Source organism: Suncus etruscus, chromosome 7 (genome assembly GCF_024139225.1).
Source record: "Suncus etruscus isolate mSunEtr1 chromosome 7, mSunEtr1.pri.cur, whole genome shotgun sequence".
Lineage (NCBI taxonomy): Eukaryota > Metazoa > Chordata > Mammalia > Eulipotyphla > Soricidae > Suncus > Suncus etruscus.
Window position 1 is genome coordinate 120,551,109 of NC_064854.1, and position 10,331 is coordinate 120,561,439.

At 46.4% G+C, this 10,331-nt stretch overlaps 1 long non-coding RNA gene and 1 other non-coding gene across 2 annotated transcripts in view; one reads left to right on the forward strand and one right to left on the reverse strand.

Moving 5' to 3' along the window:
* Nucleotides 1–9,847, reverse strand: part of LOC126014133 (uncharacterized) — a 36,229-nt gene extending 26,382 nt beyond the window's left edge. The window contains exon 1 of the long non-coding RNA XR_007497566.1: nucleotides 9,769–9,847. This is a non-coding gene — a long non-coding RNA (uncharacterized LOC126014133). The remainder of the gene's footprint in view (nucleotides 1–9,768) is intronic.
* LOC126015326 (U6 spliceosomal RNA) lies at nucleotides 3,505–3,610 on the forward strand. The gene has a single exon (XR_007498202.1). It is a non-coding gene; the product is annotated as a U6 spliceosomal RNA (small nuclear RNA).
* Nucleotides 9,848–10,331: the final 484 nt, after the last annotated feature.

Sequence of the window (10,331 nt, forward strand, 5' to 3'; positions counted from 1 at the left end):
TGCACTCCTCCCTACATCCCTCCACCAGTGGGTACTACACAGCATGTAAGTGGCAAGGGATTGCTGTGTGGTTAATCAATATCCTGAGTCTTACATTCCTTAATTAGATGTGTGTGTGTGTGTCTGTGTGTGCGCTGGGGCATGAACCCAGGATCTTTCACATGTGAGTCATGTAGTCTGTCATTGAGCCAATCACTTAGACTCTGTAAAAGTGGCAGGTGGTGGGGCCGGGAAGGTGGCGCTAGAGGTAAGGTGTCTGCCTTGCAAGCGCTAGCATAGGACGGACCGCGGTTCGATCCCCCCGGGCGTCCCATATGGTCACCCCCAAGCCAGGGGTGATTTCTGAGCACATAGCCAGGAGTAACCCCTGAGCGTCAAATGGGTGTGGCCCAAAAACCAAAAAAAAAAAAAAAAAAGTGGCAGGTTGTGACTGCAGCTTCCAAAGCAGTTCAGAAAACAGAGACTGTACAGGAAGTGACATTTATCAATGTTGGCTCTTCTATCATTCAGAGGACCCTAAGCCTCCCTGACGGGTTCCTACAAAGTCAAGTTCTCTAAATGGAAATGAGCAGAATGATTTACAACACAGCCCCTTGTATGAGAATTTTGCTCAGATACTTCTACAACAAAACTATTAAAGAGAAATATGCTAGAGAGAGGAAAATGACACCACCCACACATCTACTCATCCATCCATACTTCTAGTTAGAAGTAACTACCATCTACCCATCCATCCATCCTGTTGGATATGTTGTTGAGCAGCTCTGAGGTGCCAGGCACAATTATTTGGGCTGGGGAGATAACCTGACCAAAATCAAGGAATTCCTGGTGGATGAGCTACATGTGGGGAGAAAGCAAAAGGCCAAAGATGATGCTGATACTTGGGGACAAATGAAGCTGGCAAGCGAAGGGGGGCAAAGAGAATTCTGGGAAGGGTCAGTTTGGAATCTTAAGTGTGTGATGCTCTTTGACAAAACCGGGCAGCCTTCCAGGTGTCTGAGATGTAAGTGATCCTACAAAAAGTATAAGTTGTAGTTTGTGATGAAAGAGGACGTCAGAATTTAAGATGGCTGGAGAGGCCGTGGTGGGGCAGTTTAGCTGCCATCCCAAGCCAATGGGAAGTAGCTTTCCTTGCTATCACCTGTGCCCTGACCTCAGGGATTCCGTATTTCCATCTTGCACTACAGGATCTTTCCCAGGGCTGCCTCATTGATATCTCACCCCCAACTCCAGTTGCTCCCTGATAATTTATGCAGACTCCTCATTCACTTCATCATTTATTTATTTATTTATTTATTTTTGGTTTTTGGGTTACACCCATCAGCACTCAGGAGTTACTCCTGGCTCCACGCTCAGAAATCTCTCCTGGCAGGCGCAGGGGACCATATGGGACGCCGGGATTTGAACCAATGACCTTCTGCATGAAAGGCAAACACCTTATCTCCATGCTATCTTTCCGGCCCCTTCATCATTTATTTTATTTATAAGGCTGTGGTTCTCATCAGGAGGTGGACTGGTCTCTGGGAGGTGCCTGGATTTATGAAGGGACATTAAGCTGTCACAGTGACTGGGCAAGGAGCTAGGGTACTCAGGGTCTCACGCAAGAAAAACTGCCCTCGGGGGTTGGAGAGATAGCATGGAGGTAAAGCATTTGCCTTGCATGCAGAAGGACGGTCGTTCAAATCCTGGCATCCCACATGGTCCCCCAACCCTCCAGGACCGATTTCTGAGCATAGAGCCAGGAGTAACTCCTGAGCGCTGCCGTGTGTTACCCAAAAACAAACAAACAAACAAAAAAAGAAAGAAAAGAAAAGAAAAACTGTCCTCTCAGCATTCTTGGAACATCTTGTGCGTCTTCACAGTCATCTACAGCTGGCTCAGGAGGACCCCGCTCTGTGCAGGGGACACAACAGGTAATGCATAAGGGGAGCAGGAAGGGTTTCTTGAGGACAGAAGTGGAGCACTGTGTCTTGAGAGATAAGTAGGATTCACAGAGACAATAAAGGGACTAGAATAACTCTAACCAGAGGGAAGCCAGTTGCAAACACAGGGGCAAGTAAGTGCACAGGCTTCTACTGTGCCTGAGGAGGTTGTGATGAGAACATCTTCAGGCCTAGAAGTTGCTCAGGATGTTGCCGATGATTTCATACTTGGCCTTCTCATACATTTCTTTGGCCTTCTTGTACATGCTACTTGTCGGTGCCTCAGCAGAACGCCTCACCCGGGTGCCCTGTGGAAGTAAAGCTGAAGCATCATTCTTGTCCCGGATGTCATGTCCTTCCAGTGGTGGCTCTCCAGGGAAGGTAAGGAGAGTAAGGCACAGGTAGAGAGGTGGGTGATGGTCCCAGAAGTGGTTCCCACCTGCCACTATCCCTCAAAGCCCAGAGGGCTTAGGCTCTTGGTTCATCTTTTGGCTAGTCACTCACTCACCAGAACACTTCACCTTGGGTTCATTTTTCTCAAATGTGGGGTGGGGAGTGGGAGTCTCATGGGCAGAGTCAGTCAAGGCCTTGAGAACTCCACAGACCCCCCCCCTTGGACTCCCTTCCCTTGCCCTTCTGACGGAAGCCAAATGATCCTCTAGCCCCATCCCTTCACACAGTCCATAAACTTTACACCTGCCACCCCTAAGCTTGCATTGTGATGGGCTTGTGCCAGAGACCAAACCCTAATATGAATTCTGCAGGACAAACCAGTCTTGTGTGGCCAGAGTAAATAACCTAAGGCATTGGCTAGCCCCAGAACCCAAAGAAACACCACAGTTTCCTATCAGTCATACATTTCAGGAAGCTTGTGACATCCTTGAAACTTCACTAACCTTGAGGTGTTCCTGTGCTCCTTATGTAAAGATGGCATGTAAAGATTACCCGTGGGCCCAGAGAGATAGGACAGTAGTGTTTGCCTTGCAAGCAGCCGATCCAGGACCTAAGGTGGTTGGTTCGAATCCCGGTGTCCCATATGGTCCCCCGTGCCTGCCAGGAGCTATTTCTGAGCAGACAGCCAGGAGTAACCCCTGAGCAACGCCGGGTGTGGCCCAAAAACAAAAACAAACAAACAAAAAAAAATAGAAGTGCAAGGGGCCGGGGTGGTGGCACAGAGTTGTAAGAAATCTGCCTTGCCGGCACTAGCCTAGGACAGACCATGGTTCCATCTCCCAGCGTCCCAAATGGTTCACCAAGCCAAGAGCGATTTCTGAGCGCATAGCCAGGAGTAGCCCCTGAGCGTCATCGGATGTGGCCCCAAAAACAAAACAAAACAACAAAAAAATAGAAGTGCATATTAGGGCCGGGCGGTGGCGCTGGAGGTAAGGTGCCTGCCTTACCTGCGCTAGCCTAGGAGACGGACCGCGGTTCGATCCCCCGGCGTCCCATATGGTCCCCCAAGCCAGGAGCGACTTCTGAGCGCATAGCCAGGAGTAACCCCTGAGCGTCACCGGGTGTGGCCCAAAAACCAAAAAAAAAAAAAAAAAAAAAAAAAAAAAAAAAAAAAAAGAAGTGCATATTAGTGATCGCTTTGGCAACACATATACTAAATTGGAATGATACAAAGAAAATTAGTATGGCCCCTGAGAAAGGATGATATGCAAATTTGTGAAGCATTCCATATTTTTAAAAGATAAAAAAAAAGAAGTGCATATTAAAAAATCACAGGTGACAAACTACCAACAGGATATGATGAACTATCATCGAGTAGTGGGATGGAGATTTTATTTTGTTTTATTTTTTTCTCCATGCTCTGTTAATCTGTTATAATAAATTATTATTTTCCTAATTTTTTCCTTTGGGCCATACCATACTTAGGACAGCTCATACCTGGCTCTCCACTCAAGAATTATTTCTGATGGTGCTCGAGGGACCATCTGGAGTGGTGGGTATGGAACCCAGGTTAACTGTGTATGCAAGGCAAGCACTCTCCCAGCTGTACTAGTGCTCTGGCCCTATTTTCCTAATTTTTTATTAAAAGATGTTTGAGGGGCCAGAGGAGTAGTACATGTGGTGTTTGATCTCTGGCATCCCATATCCCCTGAACCTTGCCAGATGTGAACCCTAAATCCAGAGCTAGAAGAAAGCCCTGAACACTGCTGGATGTGCTTCTTCCAAAAAAAAGAGAGATACTTTGAGATGAATTGCGGTTCTGATTTGTTCTTTCTCTTTTCATATTTAGTATTTTTTTAAAGGCATGTGTTGAGTCCAGAGCAATAGCACGCAGCAGACTTGTCTTTGATCTTTGGACTCTGATATGGTTTCCCTGAAACACTGCCAGGAATGATGTGTAAATTCAGAGTAATCCCTGAGCATCACTGGGTTGGACCCCCAAGACAAAAAAAATATTAACAAGAAAAAAAAAAAGGTTTATAAATATAGCCCAGTACCAGGCTATACCTATTTGTGCTTGGGATCCATGTAGGGCTGGGAATCAAAATCAAGCATATGAACCCCACTGGACAATCCTTCCAGCCCTGGGGTTGAAGGGATAGCTATTTTCTAAGAAATAATTCAGGGGCTAGAAAATAGTAACTCAAAGGACTAAGAGCATGCTTAGAATGCAGGGGACCTGGGTTTAACTGTTGGCCTCCAGGGTGACCCAAGCCAAAGTCAGGAATAACCACTGAGCATTCATTGGATATGGCTCCAAAAGGCAAAGCAAACAATGAAATAAATAAAAAAGGCTTCTACAGTAAAACTTCACATTGACAGATGGGATCAGGAGACATCTAATCCCCAGGAGGTAGGATGGGAGGTGCTTCTGCTCACCCCATTATCCCGGAAGGCACAGTTCTGAGGTTGTCTCTGCTGGTTGGCTTGGCACACTGTCTCTTTAATTTGGAAGCTAAATTGTTGCCAATTGGCGGTGCTCTAGAAAAGAAATATAATGTTTTCAATTATTTCCCTTTCACAGAAGAGGGAGCAAGGGCAGAGAGAAGTGACCGTGACAGACTGGAAAGGTCCAAGCAGAGGTCTGAACTTTCCACCCAACCAGGCTGCTGCTTCCAGGTCCTCAGCCAAAACTGATGGGCAGAGGGGCTTTTGGAAACTGGTCAAAGAGTGCCACTTCAGGCCTGAAAATAGTACCTCAGGTAGGGCACTTGCCTTGTGTGTGGCCAACTTGGGTTCAATCACCCACATCACAGATGGTCCCTGTGCCCTCCCAGGAGAGATCTCTGAGAGCAGAGACATGAGTAAGTCCTAAGCACTGCCAGGTATGGCCCCCCCAAAATACCAAAAAGCAAACACAAAAAGTACTACTTCCAAGCTATATGGGGACCATCCAATCTCATCCAGTTTTTGCATTCATGTGGTTGGCCCACATGGATCCTTTGTTTCTCAAGTTCCTTCTAGCACACCTGGAAACAACCCTTGCCACTAGCCCAGAACCAGAATCAGGAATAGCCTTTGGATGTGCCCTCACAATAAAACATCTTCTATGAAGAACTAAAGCTTACCTTGCACCCCAGGTGCAAGAAGAGAAGCAATGAATGTGTAGGGTACAATAGTTCCACTTGGAGAGGAATGGATTGCAAGCTTCAAATCCTGTCTGCTCTATAAAATTTTGCAGATTTCTCCCAGCTCCAGACTCAAGTGCAGGCTGGATTCCTAGACCCCATATTTCACCCTGAGGTCAAACCCTGAATTTACCTGGTTGTCAGGCCTGAAATTAAACTCTATGAAACATCAGAGTTGTAACAACAGCTCCTATTTCCCAGGTACTTGGTGCTGTGGCCCAGCAACCTCTCATGCCATCAGTCTTGACTGCTACAAGGCTTATCTTGCTTTCCTGACCAGGGCCCTTGAACACTCACCGAACCAGGTGCTGGGAAAGTTTGCACCAGCCAGAAGAGGGGCTGCCCACGTTACCCATGGTTGAAGATCTCTAAAGCTTTTGTGACTGTCTCCTCATAGTTGACATGGCTCTGGGCCGCACAAGAAAATACTGCCAGGCCTACCACAAGTACCAGCATCCTCCAACCTCCTGCCATTGTCCCTTCTTCCATCCACTCTCACTTGCAGCCCCTTTTAAGTCCAACTTAGGCCAACTTGCCCAAGGGGTGTTGGCAACATGTAGGTCTGGTGCCATCCTGGAAAGAATTTCTCCTTTCCTGGATTAGAGGCCTCAGATTGACCAATGTTTCAAAAGAATATTGACTAAGAGGCAAAAATATTTGGGCAATAGCCCAGGGCCTATCAGTGGGGTTCTGAGAGCCCTGATCTGGGGGTAGTATTGGCAAGCCCCTTTCCTCTGGGTCTCAATGTCCCCCTACTGTGTCATGAAGTAGCTGCCTCCCACTTCTGACAGTGCAGGAACCCTGGCCATTTCTGCCTGCTTGAGCTAGCTTGATACCAAAACAAGTGCCCAGTACCAATGGCCTCTATGTATAACAGTTTCTCGGCCAATATTACAAGAGATTGTTCAGTCTGATGTTGTTTTAGGTTGCCATCACAATGCTGTGTGTGTGTGTGTGTGTGTGTGTGTGTGTGTGTGTGTGTGTGTGTGTATTTTAGATTGATAGCTCAGGGCTGCTTGCCTTCTACAAGCTGATCCATCTTTGTTTCCTGGCATCCCATATGGTCCCCTGAACCAGCCAGGAGTAATTCCTGAGTGTAAAACCAGAAATAAATCCTAAGAACTGGTGGGTTGTAGCATGAAATAATTAACGATGGGGCTGGATGGCGATGGATGGAGGCCTTTGTGCTTAGGCCCCAGCCACGTGGCTTCATCCCCATCCAGCTGGCAAATTCCAGGCCCAGGTAATCGGCGTAATCAAAACTTACTCACAGGCAGGCTTTAGGAAGAATCATCTTTATTCAGGCCCTATTCACCACATGTGTGTGGCCTATCTCATAACCTTTTAAGCACTAGTTATTCTTGGCCCTGCATCTAAACTCCTTTCAGCCATCTTTCCTTTGGGCTCCATGCGGCCCCAAGATCCAAAAGCCAGGGAGCCCAGCCGGGCAAAGAGAGGAACAGCCAAAGGGCCGAATTCCCTTGGTCCAAGCCTTAACTAACCTTTCCCAGACCCCTCCCAGGAATGGGAGGGGCTCGCAGGTAAGGTTACGCCTACTATTCGGTTCCCAAGACCCCTCCCCGAAATGGGTGGGTCTAGGGTCTCAAATGGGTACACCCACAGTGGGTGACTTCAAAACAAACAAAATTTTGGTAGCTCAATGGTAGAGCACATGCCTGCATGTATGAGATCCTAATTTTGATCTCCAGCATGCATAGGCATATATACACACACTCACACATTGGTATTCCTTCTGTACTATCACTCCACCTTTAGTTTCCTAATTTTTATTAAAAAAAAAACTGTTTGAGGAACTGTAGAATAATAGCCCTTTAGATGGGCTGGGTGGTGGTGGATGGTGATGGATGGTGATGGAGGCCTTTCTCCTCCAGTCCAGGCCACGTGTATCCAACCCCCTCCAGCTGGCGGGTCAGCAGCTTTGGGATAGCGGCGGGTAGAACACTCACAGGCAGGCTTCAGGGTATATCATCTTTATTCAGACCCTGGCCAACATGTGTGGCCTATCATAACCATTTATGCTGGATTCCTCTTCAGCCCTGCATAGTACCTTGTCTCTCAGCCATCTCCTCTCCATCCTTCTTCCCTCCCAATCACCTCATCAATCTCCTCCCGGCCAAACCTTTTGTAACCCCTCAAAGACCCTGCCCAGAAATGGGCAGGTCTTTCTTGCGGGCAAGGTTACAGGAAGAAAGGAGGTTGGGCAACAAGGGACCAGAGGTGGCATGAGTTTCACCCAAATTCAATCCCTGAAACCACATATGGTTCCCAAATTCTTCCAGGTATGATCCCTAAATGCAGAGCCAGAAGGAATCCCTAAGAACTGAGAGTTTTTGGTCCCGCCAAAAAAGATAATTACTTTGTGATGGATTAAGGTCCTGCTTTCTTCTTTCTAGTATTTTTAAGAAGGGCATGTGTTGCTTTTATAATAACTTTCAATAATTTATATAAAGAGAAAGCAATAAGGGACCGAAAAGATAGTATAGTAGATCATGTATTTGCCTTATATGTAGCCAATGCTTGTTCGATCCTGGGCATCCCATTTAACTCTCCAAACACGGCTAAGAGTAATTCCTGAGTGCAGAGCCTGGAGTGATCTCTGAGCATTTCTGGGTGTGGCATCCAAACAAATAAACAAACAAGGGGCCCGAGAGATAGCATGGAGGTAAGGCGTTTGCCTTTCATGCAAAAGGACGGTGGTTCAAATTCCGGCATCCCATATGGTCCCCCGTGGTTGCTGGGAGCGATTTCTGAGCATAAAGCCAGGAGTAACCCCTGAGCATTGCTGGGTGTGACCCCCAAAACAAACAAACAAAAAATAAACAATCAAAATATCTGGATGTCTAGGCCAAAGAAATAACAGAAAAGTTAAAGTTTTTGCATTCATGTGGTTGACCCATATGGATCCTTTGTTTCTCAAGTTCCTTCTAGCACACCTGGAAACAACCCTTGCCACTAGCCCAGAACCAGAATCAGGAATAGCCTTTGGATGTGCCCTCACAACAAAACAAAGAAAAAAGACTTTGAATGCCAAACTCTGAGAAAATCCATGATTTTCCCTTTCATGGCTCATAGTAACATATGGCTTGAGAGTGGCAGCTTCTCCAGGGAGTCTCACTGGCCACCTCTCTCTGGCCACTCCTGACAGGCAAGGTGAACAGGTCACAATGATTTAGGGATCCTTGGAATGGGCAGCCCAGGCATCTCACAAGAGGTGCAACAAGGGACTCACCATGTCTATGTTCTCTTGCAGATTTGCCTATTAACTTCCTGGCTGCCCTGGTCTGTAGGTGTCCTGCTCTGAGAACAACCAGGGGAGAACAACTAGATGGTGTTGCCACTGAAGCCCTTTGGTGGGAAAACCAAAGCACCAAGCAGCTCAAAATACTTCCTCTAAAAGCAAAGTTTAGATGTGGAAAGGTCAAGATCAAAATTAGGGGAAAGAGTCAAAGCAAGAACAGCCCTGTTAGGACCCCAACCAACAAGTTACTGGAGGAGAAAACTCATCATAAAATGCGTGAAGGCTTGATAAATGGTGGGAAATTCATTTCAGTCTCAGTATGCTTCACAGTTGTGATTATGCTTTCCTGTAAATAGTGCTGCTCCTTTTTGGAAAATAGATCTACAAATTGGTTGGAAGTTCTGTGCACCACACATTCTTAGCAGGAGTCTACAGTAGCTGGTTTGGTGGGTCTGGTCTTAGGGCTATCATGGGGGGAATGACGGGGGGGGGGGGGGAAATGAAGGTGGTGTACCCAGTCGAATTTTCTGCAATAGTTATTTAATATTTATCAATTATGTCATTAATAGTTATCAATTGAAGTAGTTTTGTTCCTCACCCCCCTTCTCAAGTCCTAGATCTAAAGTAAATTTTGCTTTAAATTCTCACAACTGGCAGCCAGAGGCTTGAGGTCAAGATGCTCTTAAGCATTCCTCAATGGAAAGACGGAATGAAAAGGAGAACCCAAATGCAGTGCAGAATGGTCTTGCCCCAAATGTCAGTAGGGCTGAGGTTGTAAAATTTTGAGACAGAGCAATACAAGAGATGAGCACATAACAACTGGATGGCCCAATTTTAAGAACACATGATGCTTGGTAACAAAGGGAAGACATAGTGACAGATGTAACTTCATACTTTTTTTTTTTTTTTTTTTTTTTTTTTTTTGGTTTTTGGGTCACACCAGAGAGCGCTTAGGGGTTACTCCTGGCTCTATGCTCAGAAATAGCTCCTGGCAGGCTCGGGGGACCATATGGGATGCCGGGATTCGAACCACCAACCTTCTGCATACAAGACAAATGCCTTACCTCCATGTTATCTCTCCAGCCCCTTCATATTTCTTTTTTAGTGGGGAACATACCTACTGGTACCCAGAAATTTAGAGTAGTTCTGGAGATCTTTTCTTTTCTTTTCTTTTTTTTTTTTTTTTTTGGTTTTTGGGCCACACCTGGCGGTGCTCAGGGGTTACTCCTGGCTATCTGCTCAGAAATAGCTCCTGGCAGGCACAGGGGACCATATGGGACACCGGGATTCGAACCAACAACCTTTGGTCCTGGATCAGCTGCTTGCAAGGCAAACGCCGCTGTGCTATCTCTCCGGGCCCACAGGAACTTTTTCAAAGCAGCCTGTACTCACAGAGAGGACATTTGAAAACAGTAGCACCTGTAAGATAAGGTGCTTGAAAAAAATACCCTGTACTTAACAGGTTCTGAAAAATCTTAGTTGCCTGTCCATGAGGCATTCGGTAAATAAACGGATGTAGCATAAATATTCATTGCGATATACCTTCAGCTGACATTCTAAGATTACTCA